This window comes from Staurois parvus, unplaced genomic scaffold, assembly GCF_062004578.1.
Source record: "Staurois parvus isolate SC_StPar_1 unplaced genomic scaffold, SC_StPar_1.0 ptg000186l, whole genome shotgun sequence".
Lineage (NCBI taxonomy): Eukaryota > Metazoa > Chordata > Amphibia > Anura > Ranidae > Staurois > Staurois parvus.
The window spans coordinates 3,943,688-3,959,763 of record NW_028317982.1 but is presented as its reverse complement, the minus strand read 5'-3'; the positions used below and the strand labels follow the sequence as shown (position 1 = coordinate 3,959,763).

The following is a 16,076-nucleotide window of genomic DNA, read 5'->3' as shown; positions in this document are numbered from 1 at the left end:
TTTTTTCTCCCTTAAATTGATCAGCAGGGGAGCAAAGGGAGGTAAATTGAGTATATGTATTTAGAGGGTCAGGCATTTAAGACAAAATTGTTGCTTTGTCTTGCCTGGGAACAATATAGGTTGACCTTGAATAAACCATAAAACGGCACTGCAATGTGCTTCGCTAAGCAGCACATTCATAATAAGGGGGCGCAATCCATCTCGACCCATAGAAAAATAGGTATAGGCAGCTTTATTTTCACAGAGCCATGTACAGGACGCTGTATTATGATGTGGTGTATTGCAGCATGTGTATTCTGGAGGCACCTTGGTAGGCCAGAATACACATCAAAAGGCGTATGCAATCCTTTCACTGATGTTCCGCTAACCAACATTTGAGCCCAAAGAGTTCTCCACATATGTGCCAAAAAGAGGCGCAATAATATTGGGTTTAAATCAACACAGTGAAGTAGAGCCACAGGCATGAGCTCAAGCTCTTGGTGGACAAAGGGTATGGGTACTGCCAGCCCTTGAAATTTCCACTCGTCCAATGAGACTGGGGGAAAGCAGCGCCGGGACTAGGGGTGTGTGGGAGGGGCAGCGGTGGGGGCTGTGATAAGCAACGACATCCTGTATTGCTTTCAATGAACTGCATCAATAGGAGACTGGGCACTGAGGAGCACACAGCAGGGCGGGGGGGGAGGTGTTTGGGGGGTTGGGCAGAAAAGAAACGATCAGGTATGATCTGTGCAGCGGTGACAAGCAGCTATCTCCTGTATGGCTTTCAATGAAGCAGTTGGGAGTCGTTTTTGCTCCTTTCCCTCCTGCGGCTTTCAGCTGCTTCATTGAAGAAGGACTGAGAAGGAGAGAGATGCTGGATCTGCTCTGCCTCCCCCTGTGCCTGCCAACACTCCAGTCCATGCAGCTTCAGAGGATGTGTGGGCAGGAAACTGAACACAGAGCAGCCGACAACTGTGATGCTTCTGAATGAGCATGCGAGTCCAACCTCCCTTCCACCCACCCCGTTCTTCCCTCCAATCCTTCATTCCACCCCTCCCTTCCTTCCACCCACCCCTTCCTTTTCCTTTCTTACTCTTCCTTCCACCAATCTCTTCCTTCCTTCCATCCACCCTTCCTCCCCTCCCACCAACCACCCCTCCCTTTCTTCCTTTACTCCCTGAAACTTCCATCCACCCCTCCCAGCCTTCCTCTCCTCCCTCTCTTCCACCCACCCCTCCCAGCCTTCCTCTCCTCCCTCTCTTCCACCCACCCCTCCCAGCCTTCCTCTCCTCCCTCTCTTCCACCCACCCCTCCCAGCCTTCCTCTCCTCCCTCTCTTCCACCCACCCCTTCCAGCCTTCCTCTCCTCCCTCTCTTCCACCCACCCCTCCCAGCCTTCCTCTCCTCCCTCTCTTCCACCCACCCCTCCCAGCCTTCCTCTCCTCCCTCTCTTCCACCCACCCCTCCCAGCCTTCCTCTCCTCCCTCTCTTCCACCCACCCCTCCCAGCCTTCCTCTCCTCCCTCTCTTCCACCCACCCCTCCCAGCCTTCCTCTCCTCCCATCCTTCCACTCCTCCCATCCTTCCACTCCTCCCATCCTTCCACTCCTCCCATCCTTCCCTCTCTTCCTTCCACTCCTCTTATCCTTCATCTTTCCCTTTCTTCCGCCCCTCCCTTTCTTCCACCCCTCCTATCCTCTCCTCCCTCCCTTTTGTCCCCACACAGGAAATTTGGAACATGTATTTCTGACAGTTCAACATGTTTTTCAGAAATGTACTGCATATGCTTTTAACATTTGCTTCAACAATTTAAAATGTCCATACAATCACATAAATTTAGCATCTCTACTAAAGGCAAACCATTGATGGCAGATAGTGTGATTCAGTGACAAACATTTGGAGATCACCCACTGACATGAACTGAATGACACTTCACTGTAATGGCATTTGTGCCCTACAACCAAGAACAACCCTTGAGTAAGGGTAGCAATAAACAGCCAGAACTAGATACACATTCAGCAATCCAGCAGATCCAAACATAAAAAAAAGGCTGTCATAAAAAGCATACATTTACAGCAGATGTAAACCCAACCACTAAACTCTACCTAATCTTGACATGTCAATGTAAATTTTAAAATTTGTTTTCAGTCTTTTGAAAATCATTACAATAATACCTGGTGTCAGCTGTCTCCCAACTCCAGGTGAAAGCTGAAAGTGGCTGTGCTGACCCATATTGAATAGATATGGTCCACTGTTGTCAGTAACAGACCATGGCTTTGGATCGAACTTAAATGTGTGCTACCATAGGAAGCAGGTTTCTATGGTGACACACAGAGAAGAGGAGGAGCACAGAAGAGAAGGGTCAGGATTGCACAGAGCAGGTAAGTATGTACAACATGTTTGTTATCTTGATAAAAATAAAATTACTTGACAATCACAGCTAACTCTGGTACATCTTCCCAAGTTTTGGCGGAAAACAGAAGTGCCGAAAGAGGAGGATTGGATAGAAAGAGTGGAGCAGATTAGAAAGATGGAAAAACTCTATCATATTCAGGAAGATAAGATGGAGGTTTATTATGTGAAATGGGAGAAATGGGAAAAAGCCAGATTATACACGAAATATAGGAAAGTATAAAGTGAAAGGTAGGATAAAATTCACTTGCTTTGGTAAGAAGATAGGGAGAAAATGCAGGGAGGGGATAGAGAAATATTTTCTGAAAGGGTAAAGAATGATGTTATTCTTTTTTTATATAACGTGATGATGATATGTATTTAAATTGGAAAATCAATAAATATTTAAATTGGAAAAAAAAAAAAAAAAACTCTGGTACATCTTTCAGTTAGGGTTTAGATCTATTTTACTCATATGTTCCAGCATTGTACTTCACCACAAGTTACCCATGAATGATTCAATAAAAACCATGCGATCCTACTAATTGCTAATTATAATCAATAATCCTAATTGTTAATGCGCTATTCTTTTCTGAAATGTCTTTGGACACCATGATAGGTCTACTAGGAAGATCTTGCAATGGTTGGAACCAACTGTTACTGAGCAAGGAAAGCTTGATGGTAGGCCTCTCTACATGTTCCCTCTTGTATGGCGCAAGGGAAGACAGAAATTTTTTTGTACACATTCAGCCTACTGAACATCAGTATAGGTTCTCGTGCTGGGGATGGCACTGGAGCTACACATTCAAGGAAGAACAGATATCCAACTACAACTAAACAACAAAAATATTTCTCTATGCCAAGAAAATATTTCAGTAAAAAAAATAAGTAATAAAGCCATTGCAAAGAAATGATGGACATTAAAAGAACAAAATCAAAGTGGTCAATCCCAAGAAGTGCTGAAGTAAATTAAATTCAGGGCAACATGTCTAGCAAAAATTAATAAAAATGATTGCGAATGAATGGGGGGAAAATAAAGTGCATCCAGAGTCAATACAAATTACAGGCAAAATTTTAACCAATATGGACTGTATATGGCCGCTTACCTTTATATTGCAACTGCTTCTGTCCTTAATAGAAAACCTGTGGAAGCCACAACTGGGCTTAAAAAACATCCAATAGCAGTGTCTTCCCTGTGTAAAAGAATAGAACACAAAAGTCTGAAAAGGATTCCTGCATATTTGAGGAACTGGGTACAGTTCTGTCTCTTACAGAGTCTTCCCTTATGACCGGAAGGCAGGTGGAAACATTTTCACATACTCCAGTATGGTGTGAAAAGCTGGGCTGCTTGCTTTCTAATTTGGCACTGGAGTTCAGGTAAGGCCCCTTTCACACGGGATGGACTTCAATTAGATTAGCAGGGGATCTGTCCGCTGATCTGAGCAGAGCGGGTGTATGACAAGTCAGCGTCTGCTCAGTTTATGTGGAGCAGACATGGACCGAATGCTCTCTGAACAGGCGGGTAAAAATGGACTCAACTGTCCGTTTACACCTAACTGTCCTCCAATCCGATTAGACAGAGGTGGGGCAGATCCCTTTTTTCTAGCTTTTTTTCCTCCTGTACCAGATTGGAGGTATGCTAGTGTAAACAAACAAGTCCGTTTACACCTGCCAATCCATAGAGGTGAATGAAGGGTCCGATTAGGTCTGCCTGATAAACTGACAGGTGGACCTGATTAGGCTCCTAGTGTGAAAGGGGCTTTAGTTTAGTTCTCTGCCAATCCCAGAGCCACACAGACCAGCGTTTGGGTGAGGGGAGATCTCCCAAAGCTATTGTGCATATTTCCACGATAACTTTCTTTTGGTCATCGTAGCTGTCACTTTTTAATTGATTACTTGATTAGCTATGAGCAACAATTCCATCATTCTTCGATAAAACTTTGTAGCATAAGTTCTATTATAAACATGGCTAACCATACAAAAAATACAAACAAAATCAGAAATTGTTTATATCAATATACAATAAATCACTGTATAAAACAGTACAGAATAAAAAATAAAAAAAAAAAACATTTTCTATTTTGTCTAAATACTAAGCCAAAGTTTGGATTCAGAAACTAACTCATTTTATACAATATAGGAGGCGTTTATTGCCGTTAGCTCCTTGTTGGGAAGATTTCCCCTCCTTTCTGATGGAAGATCTCTCAAACAAGGACAAAGATGACAGTAGAAATTAATTCAGTGCAACTAAACAGCAAATCTTCCCCCCCCCCCCATTTTGGAGAGAGAGTTTAAGGTTTTTTGCTGTCTGAGCCCGTTAGCAAAATTCACCTTATTTGTCACATTTACCATTATCATCAAAAGTTAAAGTAAAAGAAAATCCCAAATTCTGAGTTGACACCAGAACACTAATAGCAGGTATAATTTCAAATGGGGACACTAATTTTAGTGACCCTGGTGACACACCGGAATTCTCTCACTTTGGAGGGATTTCCTTTCACTTTCCATTTTTGCTATGGGACAGAAAGTAAAAAGGGAAATCTCCCCCATGGGACACAGATGGCAAAAAATAAAAAAACACTTTAAAGACAGAAAGACTTTTAGTCTTTACCACTCTATCCAAAAATGCTTGCATGTTCTATTATTGGAATGTTGGGGTGCATTGGCAGCTCATTCATCTCAATGAGTTGCATTAAAGCAGTATACCAAAAAAAAAAAAAAAAAAAAAAAAAAAATGTAGACAGGCCTGTATTTGGGTGCTTTTATTTTAAAATCCATATCTTCTGCTTTAAAACATCATTAACTTGTCAGAAGAGTAGTTGAATTTGTGTGTTTAAGGGAGTGTGTATGTGAGCAGTAAATGTAGGGTGTAGATACACTTGTGTGCTGGAACATTTCAGAGCACCTGTATCCCTTATGGACCAGAGCAATTTTTAGATTTCAGCTAATAGCCTGTTTATTCAGCGATAACTTTATCATTACTTATGATAACAAAGAAATATTTTTTCAGAACAAGGCTAAAAGATTAATATTAAATGGTAGAAAATAGAAAAAAAAAAATCAGCAGAAAATGAATAGCTATGGAGTAAAGGTTGGTGGGGAGAAGTTAATTAGGATTTACCTTGGGGTTTTAAAAGAAAAAATTTTACAAAATTTGCAGAAATTGTTTACTGGTACCCAATACTTGTACAGTGTTACAAATGGCAGAAACAGAGGGCCACATGCAGCCCACAGGCAGCGTGTTAGGCACCAGGGCTAAGGGCTGAAGTGCACAAAGCTTTTCATACATCAATAACATACTATTAACCCTTGTTAACAGCTGTGTTATTTTCACTAATGACAGCTGCAATAGAGCAATGTAGCTACTTCTACATTACAATTGGCTGCGGCTGTTACATGCAAGCAGGTTTAGCAATCAAGAAGTGCCAAAGATTTGCCTGCCAGAACGGCCTGAGATTAAAGCGGAATTAAACCCAAAATTAAATATATAAATATACTACAGCGTACCAAACATTAGATGAGATGGCTGCATTAGGGTTTTTTTTGCGACTTTTTCCCTGTTTTCACCTATTCCCAGCAACAAAAAAAAAAAAAACACCTCTAAACCTTGAAATTCAGGATACACCCCTGGTTGCAGAAAATTAAAAATGAAGCACAGCCTGTACAGAGAAAGAGGATGGGAAGCAAATCAGTCCCACCATCTACAATGACTTGCATAAATATTTACACACGTAACAATTTGAGGCTGTAAAATATGACAGAACTTCATTTAAAAAGCATGCAGTAATTTCGTAAGTATTTACGCACGCAGCCTCCTGCTACCAAATACATGGTAGAACCATCTTTGACTTTAATTACAGATGAGCCTTTTGGGATAAGTCTCTTCTGGCCATTGCACATTGGGAATGAGAAACTTTAGGTGGATTCTTTTCAAAAAATTTTCTGTAGCCCTGTCAACCTGAATATGGGCTGTTGCGGAAGACCAATTTTTAAGCCTTGCCACAGATTATCAACTGGAATGAGGCTTGGGTCATTCTGGAATATAGTTGAAAACCATTCCAGTGAAGCCTTGAATGGGCATTAGATATATTTTATTGCTGGAAAGTGAACCTCTGCTGAAGTCTCTAGTATCTCGCTGAATGAAAGGGGTTATCCTCTAGAATTGACCTGTATTTGGCTTCATCCACCTGGTCTTTAAACCTGACCAGTCTTCCAGGCCCAGTTGATAAAACAACCCTAAAAACATGCTACCAAAAAGTTTCACCTTGGGAATGGTGTTCCCAGCATGACAAGCTGTTCTGGCCTTCTACTTAGGGGGAGATTTACCTACACTGAAGCACCCAGAATTTGGTGAAGATGTGCATAGTAGCCAGTTGGCTTTGAACTTCAGCTACTTCAATTAAGCTTTGACAATAAAACCTGGAAGCTGACTGGTTTCTATGCAGAGCTGAACCAGATTTTGTACCCTCCAGTTTTAGTAAATCAACCTCAATGTGTTGTGCACTAAGAGCCAAAAGTTACGTTTTGGTTTTGCCAAACTAGATGACCTTTTCCATGTTTGCTGTGCCTCCTACATTATGTCCAGCAAACTCTAATGAGATTAGATAGGGGTATTTTTCAGCAATGGCCATCTTATACCCCACTACTGTAAAGCCCTGTATTATGGAGTTTCCAGATTACAGTTGTCCAAGCATAGTTTTCTTTATCCCAGCCATAGATCTCTGCAACTCCTTGAAGAGTTACCACTGTCCTCTTGTTGCTTTCTAAACCCTTTATGATTAGTTTTGGAGTATGGCCTTCTCTGGACAAAGTTGTGGTTCTGACATATGCCTTCCACAGTTAATTATGTATATATCTGTGCTTTGGGTCTTTTTCCCCTCAACCCTAACTGATGCATCTCCTAAACTTGATTTGATAGCACAATGGCCTTCATGAATGTTTAGACTCAGTTCTTTAACAATTTTGGAAACGGTATATATATTTTAATTCATGTGACTTAATTCAACTAATAATGTGACTTCGGAAGGGAACTGGTTGTACCAAAGCTTACAGTATTTAGGGCTTTAGCAATATCAGAAAACATACTTCAGTCTTAACTTTTCAGTTTATTTGTAAAGCTGGAAATGTATGCAGATTTTATACCTGTAGAAACACGATCGTCAAAATGCCAATTAAATCCATTTTAATTTCAGGGTGTAACAATTCGAAATGTGGGGAAGCCCACATAATATAATATTTATGTAAGTCACTGTTTTGAACTTTAAAAAAAAAATAAAAAACAAAAAAAAAATATAATAATAATAATAATAATATAGATAAATATCAGCTATGGTTGGTCTGGTTGACTGAAAAAATAAAAACATACAATATCCATATTCAAAATGCAAGATTGACTCAACTTAATTTAGGAAAAATAAAAACACCCTGCAGCATATTTATAAAAACAGTGAATGTGACATTTACACAATATTTACTGCAGGTGAATCCCTGTAACTTAAATACCTGCATGAGGAAAATTTATAGACATTGAATGGTTGGCGAATGTCACATGTATCCGTAAATGTTCCCTGTAACTGGGCATAGCTGACTTTCTAAAATAAGGTACAAAACATTTTTCCACACCCTGATTATACACACGAGTATACTTATTATTATAGCGTGTTATATACCATACATATTTATTGTATTAGTATGCTAAAATCTAAAAGTCACTGAATGAATATTGAAAAAAAAAAAAAAATCCAAAAGAAGAATATTTTCAAGAAAGGCACAGACAGACCATGTCAACTTAGCCTGTCAACTAGTAATAAAGCTGAATTTAAAAAGGGAATGTATATTAGTTTTGTACACATTTCTATAGTTAAAAACTAACAAATGAAATTCAATGAGAGCCAACCTGCCTGAAAGAAGATAAATATTCATTTGCATGTTAGTTTTCAAGTTTGTAAGTTTATACATTTAAACAGAGCATAAATAACTGGATCTCCTGCAACTTCATTTTGTTGGGGACAAATATACTTTCTTCAGGGTCATTAGCTTTTAAATTAGCATTTTATTACATATTTACATATATTTAACATAGCAAAATCTTTGTCATGTAATGTTTAATCTGTAAAACGAAGGATCCCGAGACTGCTATGGGTTATCTGATGACACAGCAAAGCTATAGTGTTCTGCTGTGTAGTTGGCTTTGTCTGCCTGAACTTTGAAATGAAAAGGAATAATTCACCTCAACTTTTCCAGTGTGTTTACTGTAGATTGAGCTAAAGAGCTCTGTAAACAGGAAACATTTTTCAAAATAATTTTAAGCAGACCCTGGAAGAAAGACTAACACTCTAAACACTGACTAAAAACAATACAAATATATTAACCACTAGCCCCCCTGAGGATTTACCCCCCTTACTGACCAGGCCATTTTTGTGTTACGGCACTGCGTTACTCTGACAATTGCACAGTCCTGCAACGCTGCACCCAAATTAAATTTACATCTTTTTTTCCCCACAAATTGAGCTTTCTTTCGGTGGTATCTGATCGCCTGTGCAGTTATTTTTTTGCGCTATAAAAAAAAGACCGACTATTTTGAGAAAAAAAACAATATTTTTTACTTTTTGCTATTAAACATGCCCAGTGAAAATAAATTTTAAAAAATCAAATTTCGTCAAATTTACACCAAAATGAATTCTGCTACATGACTTTGCTAAAAAAAAAAAAAAAAATCCCAATACGTGCAAATTAATTGGTTTACATGAAAGTTATAGCGTTTACAAATGGTGGTATATATACACTGGAATTTTTTTTTTTTTTACTAGTAATGGCAGCGATCAGCGACTTATAGCAGCACTGTGGAGGACATTCTGACAATTTGGGGGGAACTGACTTGATGTCACTGACATCCCCAGTGACACCAGTACAGTGATCAGTGATAAAAAAAAAAAAAAAAAAAAACACTAGACACTGTACTAATGGCACGGGGCAGGAAGGGGTTAACATGAGGGGTGGTCAAAGGGTTAACTGTGTTCAGGGAGTGTTTTACTGGGGGACCATGTCAGTGTGCTTCACTGTAATCACACTGCTCTGGATGGCTGTGCACAGCCATCCAGAGCAGTGTGCCCAAGCTGACAGGGACGATGACTGTTAATAAACAAAACAGTCCTCCTCCCCGTTGGAGATATTCAGAAATCACCGGGTGCCTGCAAGTAATTACCAGCCAAGACCCAGTGATTGACAGCCGTGGCTGCGAATGGCGGCACAGGTAGGGCACACGCCCCCTACCTGGAAATGCAAAATCATGTACATACACACACACACACACACACACACGCACACAAGCGCACACATGTGCACGCACGATTTTGCGGACCCGTGCCACCCTGTAGCAGTATTTCTGCGACAGGGCAGACGGGAAGCGGTTAAGAGGCAATATTTAAAAAAATATATATTTGTTATTCTTGACCATAATAAAAGGGTGAAAACATATAGATAACCACTACATAAATCCTTTAACGGAAACCCATGCCAAAAGGAAATACAAAAATATATAATTGCTGAGCACCTTCTCAAAATGCTTTCAGCCTCTGCATCACATACTACTCAGGCAACATTCTGCCCACATTCCAAACGCACTCCCACTGGGGGAAGTAATGGAATTTAATGGCTAGGTGCTGCCTAATGGAAAGAATCAACAATAATTTGGATACAATAGAAGGCTTGGCCTGTCACCTTGCAGCTGTCTGTAAGTAACTTTGTTTCACCTTCCAGTGCATAACATTCAGATCTAAAATATTGCTTCTCCAAAGTCCAAATCTGCTACACCCTCTCTGTTGACTACAGAAGTTCAGCATGCTGCACTGAGTGATATGAGGGTTGCCAAGTTGCACTTATGAAGTGGAACTTTAGTCAGAAAATTAAATTCTGATATATCACTTCAGACTGGCACCTTTTGTAAAACATTAAAAATAAGTGCCTATACCATTTAGAAATCCAAGAATACACAGTATCATTCTGTTCTGCACATGCTCAGTTGCTCTCTATTCTTGGCACTGTACCTAAAATCAGTCACTAGAGGCTGATCAGCTGACAGATTTAGGGTTTACTGTTGCTGAAGTGGGAAAAAAGTAACAGGAATAACAGACTGTGCTTAAAGAACAAAAATTAGGGAGGGAGTAAAAAAGCAGGAGAGGTGACAGGTCAAACTCTGCTGCCAGGGAGACACAAGAGAGTTAAACTTACAAGGAAAGTGTTATCTCCCCGGTATTCTCTCCCTTCTCCCTGGCAGCCTGTGTACTTCAGCACTGTAATGCTTCTGTCATCCTTCCTAACAGAGCCAAGGTTGAACTTTTTGGCCATAATTCCAAAAGATAGGTTTGCTGCAAAAACAACACTGCACATCACCAAAAGAACACCATACCCACAGTGAAGCATGGTGGAGGCAGCATCATGCTTTGGGGCTGTTTTTCTTCAGCTGGAACTGGGGCCTTAGTCAAGGTAGAGAGAATTATGAACAGGTCAAAACATCAGTCAATATTGGCACAAAACCTTCAGGCTTCTGCTAGAAAGCTGAACATGAAGAGGAACCTCATCTTTCAGTATGACAACGCCCCAAAGCATAGATCCAAATCAACAAAGGAATGGCTTCTCCAGAAGATTAAAGTTTTGGAATGGCCCAGCCAGAGCCCAGACCTGAATCCGATCAAAAATCTGTGGGGTGATCTAAAGAGGGCTGTGCACAGGAGATGCCCTCACAATGACAGATTTGGAGTGTTTTTGCAAGGAAGAATGGGGAAATATTGCCACGTCAAGATGTGCCATGCTGACAGACTCATACCCAAAGAGACTGAGTGCTGGAATCAAATCAAAAGGTGCTTCAACAAAAGTATTAGTTTAAGGGTGTGCACACTTATGCAACCATATTTTAGTTTTTTATTTTTACTTCCCTCCACCTAAAAGATTTCAGTTTGTTCAACTGAGTTGTACAGTTTATAGGTTACATTTAAGGTGGAAAAAGTTCTGAAATTATTTCTGTCTCATTTATTTACATCACAGAAACCTGACATTTTAACAGGGGTGTGTAGACTGTTTATATCATACGTGTGTTTTTTTTAAAATTTATTTTCTATAGCTTGATTCAGGCAGACCGGAGTGTATTTTAGCCACTTAACTTCCGGTAGGTTTTACCCCCTTTATTACCAGGGCATTTTCTGCTATTCAGCACTGTGCTACTTTAACTGGCAATTGTTTGGTCATGCAACACAGTACCCAAAAGAAATGGATATCGTTTCTACACACACATAGAGCTTTCTATTGGCGATATTTAATCACCTGTGAGATTTTTTATTTTTTGCTATATAAAAATGGAAAACTACAAAAAATAATTTAGAAAAAAAATTCTGTTTTCAAATTTTTCAAACAAAATGTATTCTGCTACATTTAATTTGTTAAAACAAACCAAATCAGTGTATGTTATTCAGTCTATGTGAAAGTTATAGAGTCTACAAACTATGGTACAGTGGGGATCGAAAGTTTGGGCACCCCAGCTAAAAATTTGTATTAATGTGCATAAAGAAGCCAAGGAAAGATGAAAAATCTCCAAAAGGCATCAAATTACGGATTAGACATTCTTACAATATGTCAACAAAAGTTAAATTTTATTTCCATCATTTACACTTTCAAAATAACAGAAAACAAAAAAATGGTGTCTGCAAAAGTTTGGGCACCCTGCAGAATTTATAGCATGCACTGCCCCCTTTGCAAAGCTGAGACCTGCCAGTGTCATGGATTGTTCTCAATCATCGTCTGGGAAGACCAGGTTATGTCAATCTCAAAGGTTTTAAATGCCCAGACTCATCTGACCTTGCCCCAACAATCAGCACCATGGGTTCTTCTAAGCAGTTGTCTAGAAAACTGAAACTGAAAATAGTTGACGCTCACAAAGCTGGAGAAGGCTATAAGAAGATAGCAAAGCATTTTCAGATGTCAATATCCTCTGTTCGGAATGTAATTAAGAAATGGCAGTCATCAGGAACAGTGGAAGTTAAAGCAAGATCTGGAAGACCAAGAAAAATATCAGACAGAACAGCTCGCAGGATTGTGAGAAAAACAATTCAAAACCCACGTTTGACTGCACGATCCCTCCAGAAAGATCTGGCAGACACTGGAGTTGTGGTACACTATTCCACTATAAAGAGATTCTTGTACAAATATGGTCTTCATGGAAGAGTTATCAGAAGAAAACCTCTTCTACGTCCTCACCACAAAAGTCATCGTTTGAACTTTGCAAATGAACATATAGACAAGCCTGATGCATTTTGGAAACAAGTTCTGTGGACCGATGAGGTTAAAATTGAACTTTTTGGCCGGAATGAGCAAAAGGTACGTTTGGAGAAGAAGGGGCACAGAATTTAATGAAAAGAACCTCTGTCCAACTGTTAAGCATGGGGTTGGATCAATCATGCTTTGGGGTTGTGTTGCAGTCAGTGGCACAGGGAACATCTCACGAGTAGAAGGAAAAATGGATTCAAAAAAATTTCAGCAAATTTTGGATGGTAACTTGATGCCATCTGTGAAAAAGCTGAAGTTAAAGAGAGGATGGCTTCTACAAATGGATAATGATCCTAAACACACCTCGAAATCCACGGGGGATTACATCAAGAGGCGTAAACTGAAGGTTTTGCCATGGCCTTCACAATCTCCTGACCTCAACATAATTGAAAATCTATGGATAGACCTTAAAAGAGCAGTGCGTGACAGACAGCCCAGAAATCTCAAAGAACTGGAAGACTTTTGTAAGGAAGAATGGGCAAAGATACCTCAAACAAGAATTGAAAGACTCTTGGCTGGCTACAAAAAGCGTTTACAAGCTGTGATACTTGCCAAAGGGGGCAGTACAAGATATTAACTCTGCAGGGTGCCCAAACTTTTGCAGACGCCATTTTTTTGTTTTCTGTTATTTTGAAAGTGTAAATGATGGAAGTAAAATCTAACGTTTGTTGACATATTATAAGAATGTCTAATCTGTAATTTGATGCCTTTTGGAGATTTTTCATCTTTCCTTGGCTTCTTTATGCACATTAATACAAATATTTAGCTGGGGTGCCCAAACTTTCGATCCCCACTGTATATATATTGGATTTAAAAAGTGATCAATCCTGACAGCCGATCTAATTTCTTAGTATAATGCCAGGACAATACAAATTACCCCCAAATGACCCCTTTTTGGAAAGTAGACAGTCCAAGGTATTTAGTAAAAGGCAATTTTTTCAAGTTGTAATTTTTAGTCACAATTTTTTGTAAATGGAAGAAATTAAATAAAACTTGTTTTTTTCTTGCACTCTTTTTTTTTCCCCCCACATACTGTCACCAGTGAAGTACAAAGTCAACATATGACTGGTGTGGCAGTGAGGTGATCAGGGATAGTAAATGTACTGTTAGTGGGCATCAAGTAATTAAGCAACTAAAAGCTGAAATACATAGCAACAAATGATGCAATAGATGATAAACCCTGTACAAAAATGTTCAAAAACACGCGACAAGACACCTGAAAAAAAACACAAAAATATGATGCTCAGGTGTGGATGCAGGCCGAAATGCGTTGACTTTGTTTTCATTTTTTTTTTTTGTTTCTAAACCCAGGTTACTGCATTCACTGTATCTGATCACCCACAGTACAAACAACATGGAAATAAATTATTTAGTAAATATAAACTGCTAAATACCTTTTCTCATCAGTAGTTAGAGCAGTGACTTCAATTAGTGTCCAGCTGAGCATTGGTTAAAGCTTGCAGGAGGCGGTTTAATTTTTCTCTAGGAGAATGCAGAACCCCTTACCTATGTCTGGACAGTGCTGATTGGCCCTGTACTGCTCACATGCACTCTCCCAAGGGAAAAAAAATCTCTATGAATACACACCAAACTGAGCATGTGCAGAGTGACTCCACACAATATGTCTTATCAGGAGATAAGAGGGGGACACTGGAAGAAGGGTAGGATCAGAGAAGTCAGTACCGAACAGAATTTTTACACAATGCAGGAGGTTAATTAGGTTCCACAGTGGGTACAACAAACATGCTTTACTGCATATACAGACTGAATTTACGGTTGTGGGTTTTGTAACAATTTACGATTACTAAACCTTTCCTGGACGTGCACCATCATGTGACCCTCATCCTTTTACAGTTAGCTTTGACAATTCCAGGGACCCTCAGGGCTACCCCAAATAACAGATAGCTGTCACTTTCCATCTTAGATTGTAAGCTCCAAGGATCAGGACACTCCTTTCCCTCTTGTATTGAACTGTATTGTTACTGTATTGTCTCCCGTTATATTGCAAAGTGCTGAGCAAACTGTTGGCGCTATATAAATCCTGTTTAATAATAACTGGAGATAAAACACACTTTTCCCATTTGCATCGAGCCCTCCCAAAACACTTTTTGCAGCACTGAAATCTCAGTGTCATCAGCCCCGCCCAGCTCTCCTGTGCTGGACTACAGAACTACAATTTGGAGATGAGGGAAGGGGAGGTGTTCTGTAATCCAAATCAGGCCTGAGATGCCTAGGATACACCCCTGCTCCTCTAGAGAATACAGTGAGTGAGCATCGACATCCTAGGTTAGAAAAGGTGTTGCTGGTCTGATCAACAGAGGAAAAACAAATCCTAAAGTCCATTAGAAGCATTTTGTTAGATCAGGTTTTACTGGTTTATCTTGTTAGAAATTCAGATCTGTCCTGTGCTCTCTACCTGTGTTATATCAAAGAGACTATTTCACTCTCCCAGCTCTTATCTTGGACTACAGTTCAGTTAGTCCCCATGTTGTGGTTAAGAAGAAAGTGGGAGTGATTGACTAGTTTGGCAAAAGACGATGGGAAGGGCTGACACCACTTGTCCTTAACCACTCCAAGTCCGGACACTTTTACCCCCTTCCTGTCAAGGCCAATTTTCAGCTTTCAGCGCTATCACACTTTGAATGACAATTACACGGTCATGCAAAACTGTACCCATATGAATTTTTTAGCATTGTTGGAGACAGATGAAGCTTTATTTTGGTGGTATTTATTCACCACTGGGATTTTTTTTTTTTTTTTTTTGCTATATAAAATTAAAAAGTCCAAAAATTTTGAAAAAAAGTGTTTCTTATAAAATTTTGCAAATAAATAATATTTCATCATAAATCTTGGCCAAAATTTATTCAGTTATCTTTTTAGTAAAAAAAAAATAATAATAATAAATATATCTATATATCTATATATATATATATATCTATCCCAAATTAGTTTATAGCCAAAAATTATAATTTAAAAAAAATATTTCTTTTACATTTTTTATATTTATGGGTTTGTTTGTTTTTTTACATACTGTCACCCTAGCAGTACAGTGTCACCATGGTGACACTGTACTACTTCTGCGGGGTGAAGATTTTTTTTTTTTACACCGATTGCTTTTACAGTCTTTATGGGTGTAACAGCAATCATTTCTCCTTCTCTCTGGCTGCATTCTTGCAGCCTTTGAATAATACTGTGTGTGAGCTGTGATTGGTCACAGATTGTCACATGGTACAAGGCTGTTCTGAATAGCCTTGTACCATGTGGCCTCTGTGATCATTCACAGATTTCACACGTAGTAAGCAATGATGTCAGAAGTGACATCTTGCTTACTACTCTGCATGTGATCACTGATTGGCCAATCAGTGATCACATGATCGGGACCTCACACAGA

The 16,076-nt window shown here is 39.5% G+C and overlaps 1 protein-coding gene across 3 annotated transcripts in view; it reads right to left on the bottom strand.

The window, feature by feature from the left end:
* Positions 1-16,076, bottom strand: part of ZNF518B (zinc finger protein 518B) — a 35,171-nt gene that overhangs the window by 9,632 nt on the left and 9,463 nt on the right. For 2 of the 3 annotated variants that reach the window (XM_089677409.1, XM_089677410.1), the window contains exon 2: positions 3,475-3,561. The exons of the other annotated variant lie outside the window; for it this stretch is intronic. The gene's annotated coding sequence lies outside the window, so the exon portion shown is untranslated. The remainder of the gene's footprint in view (positions 1-3,474; positions 3,562-16,076) is intronic. 3 annotated transcript variants of the gene reach the window in all.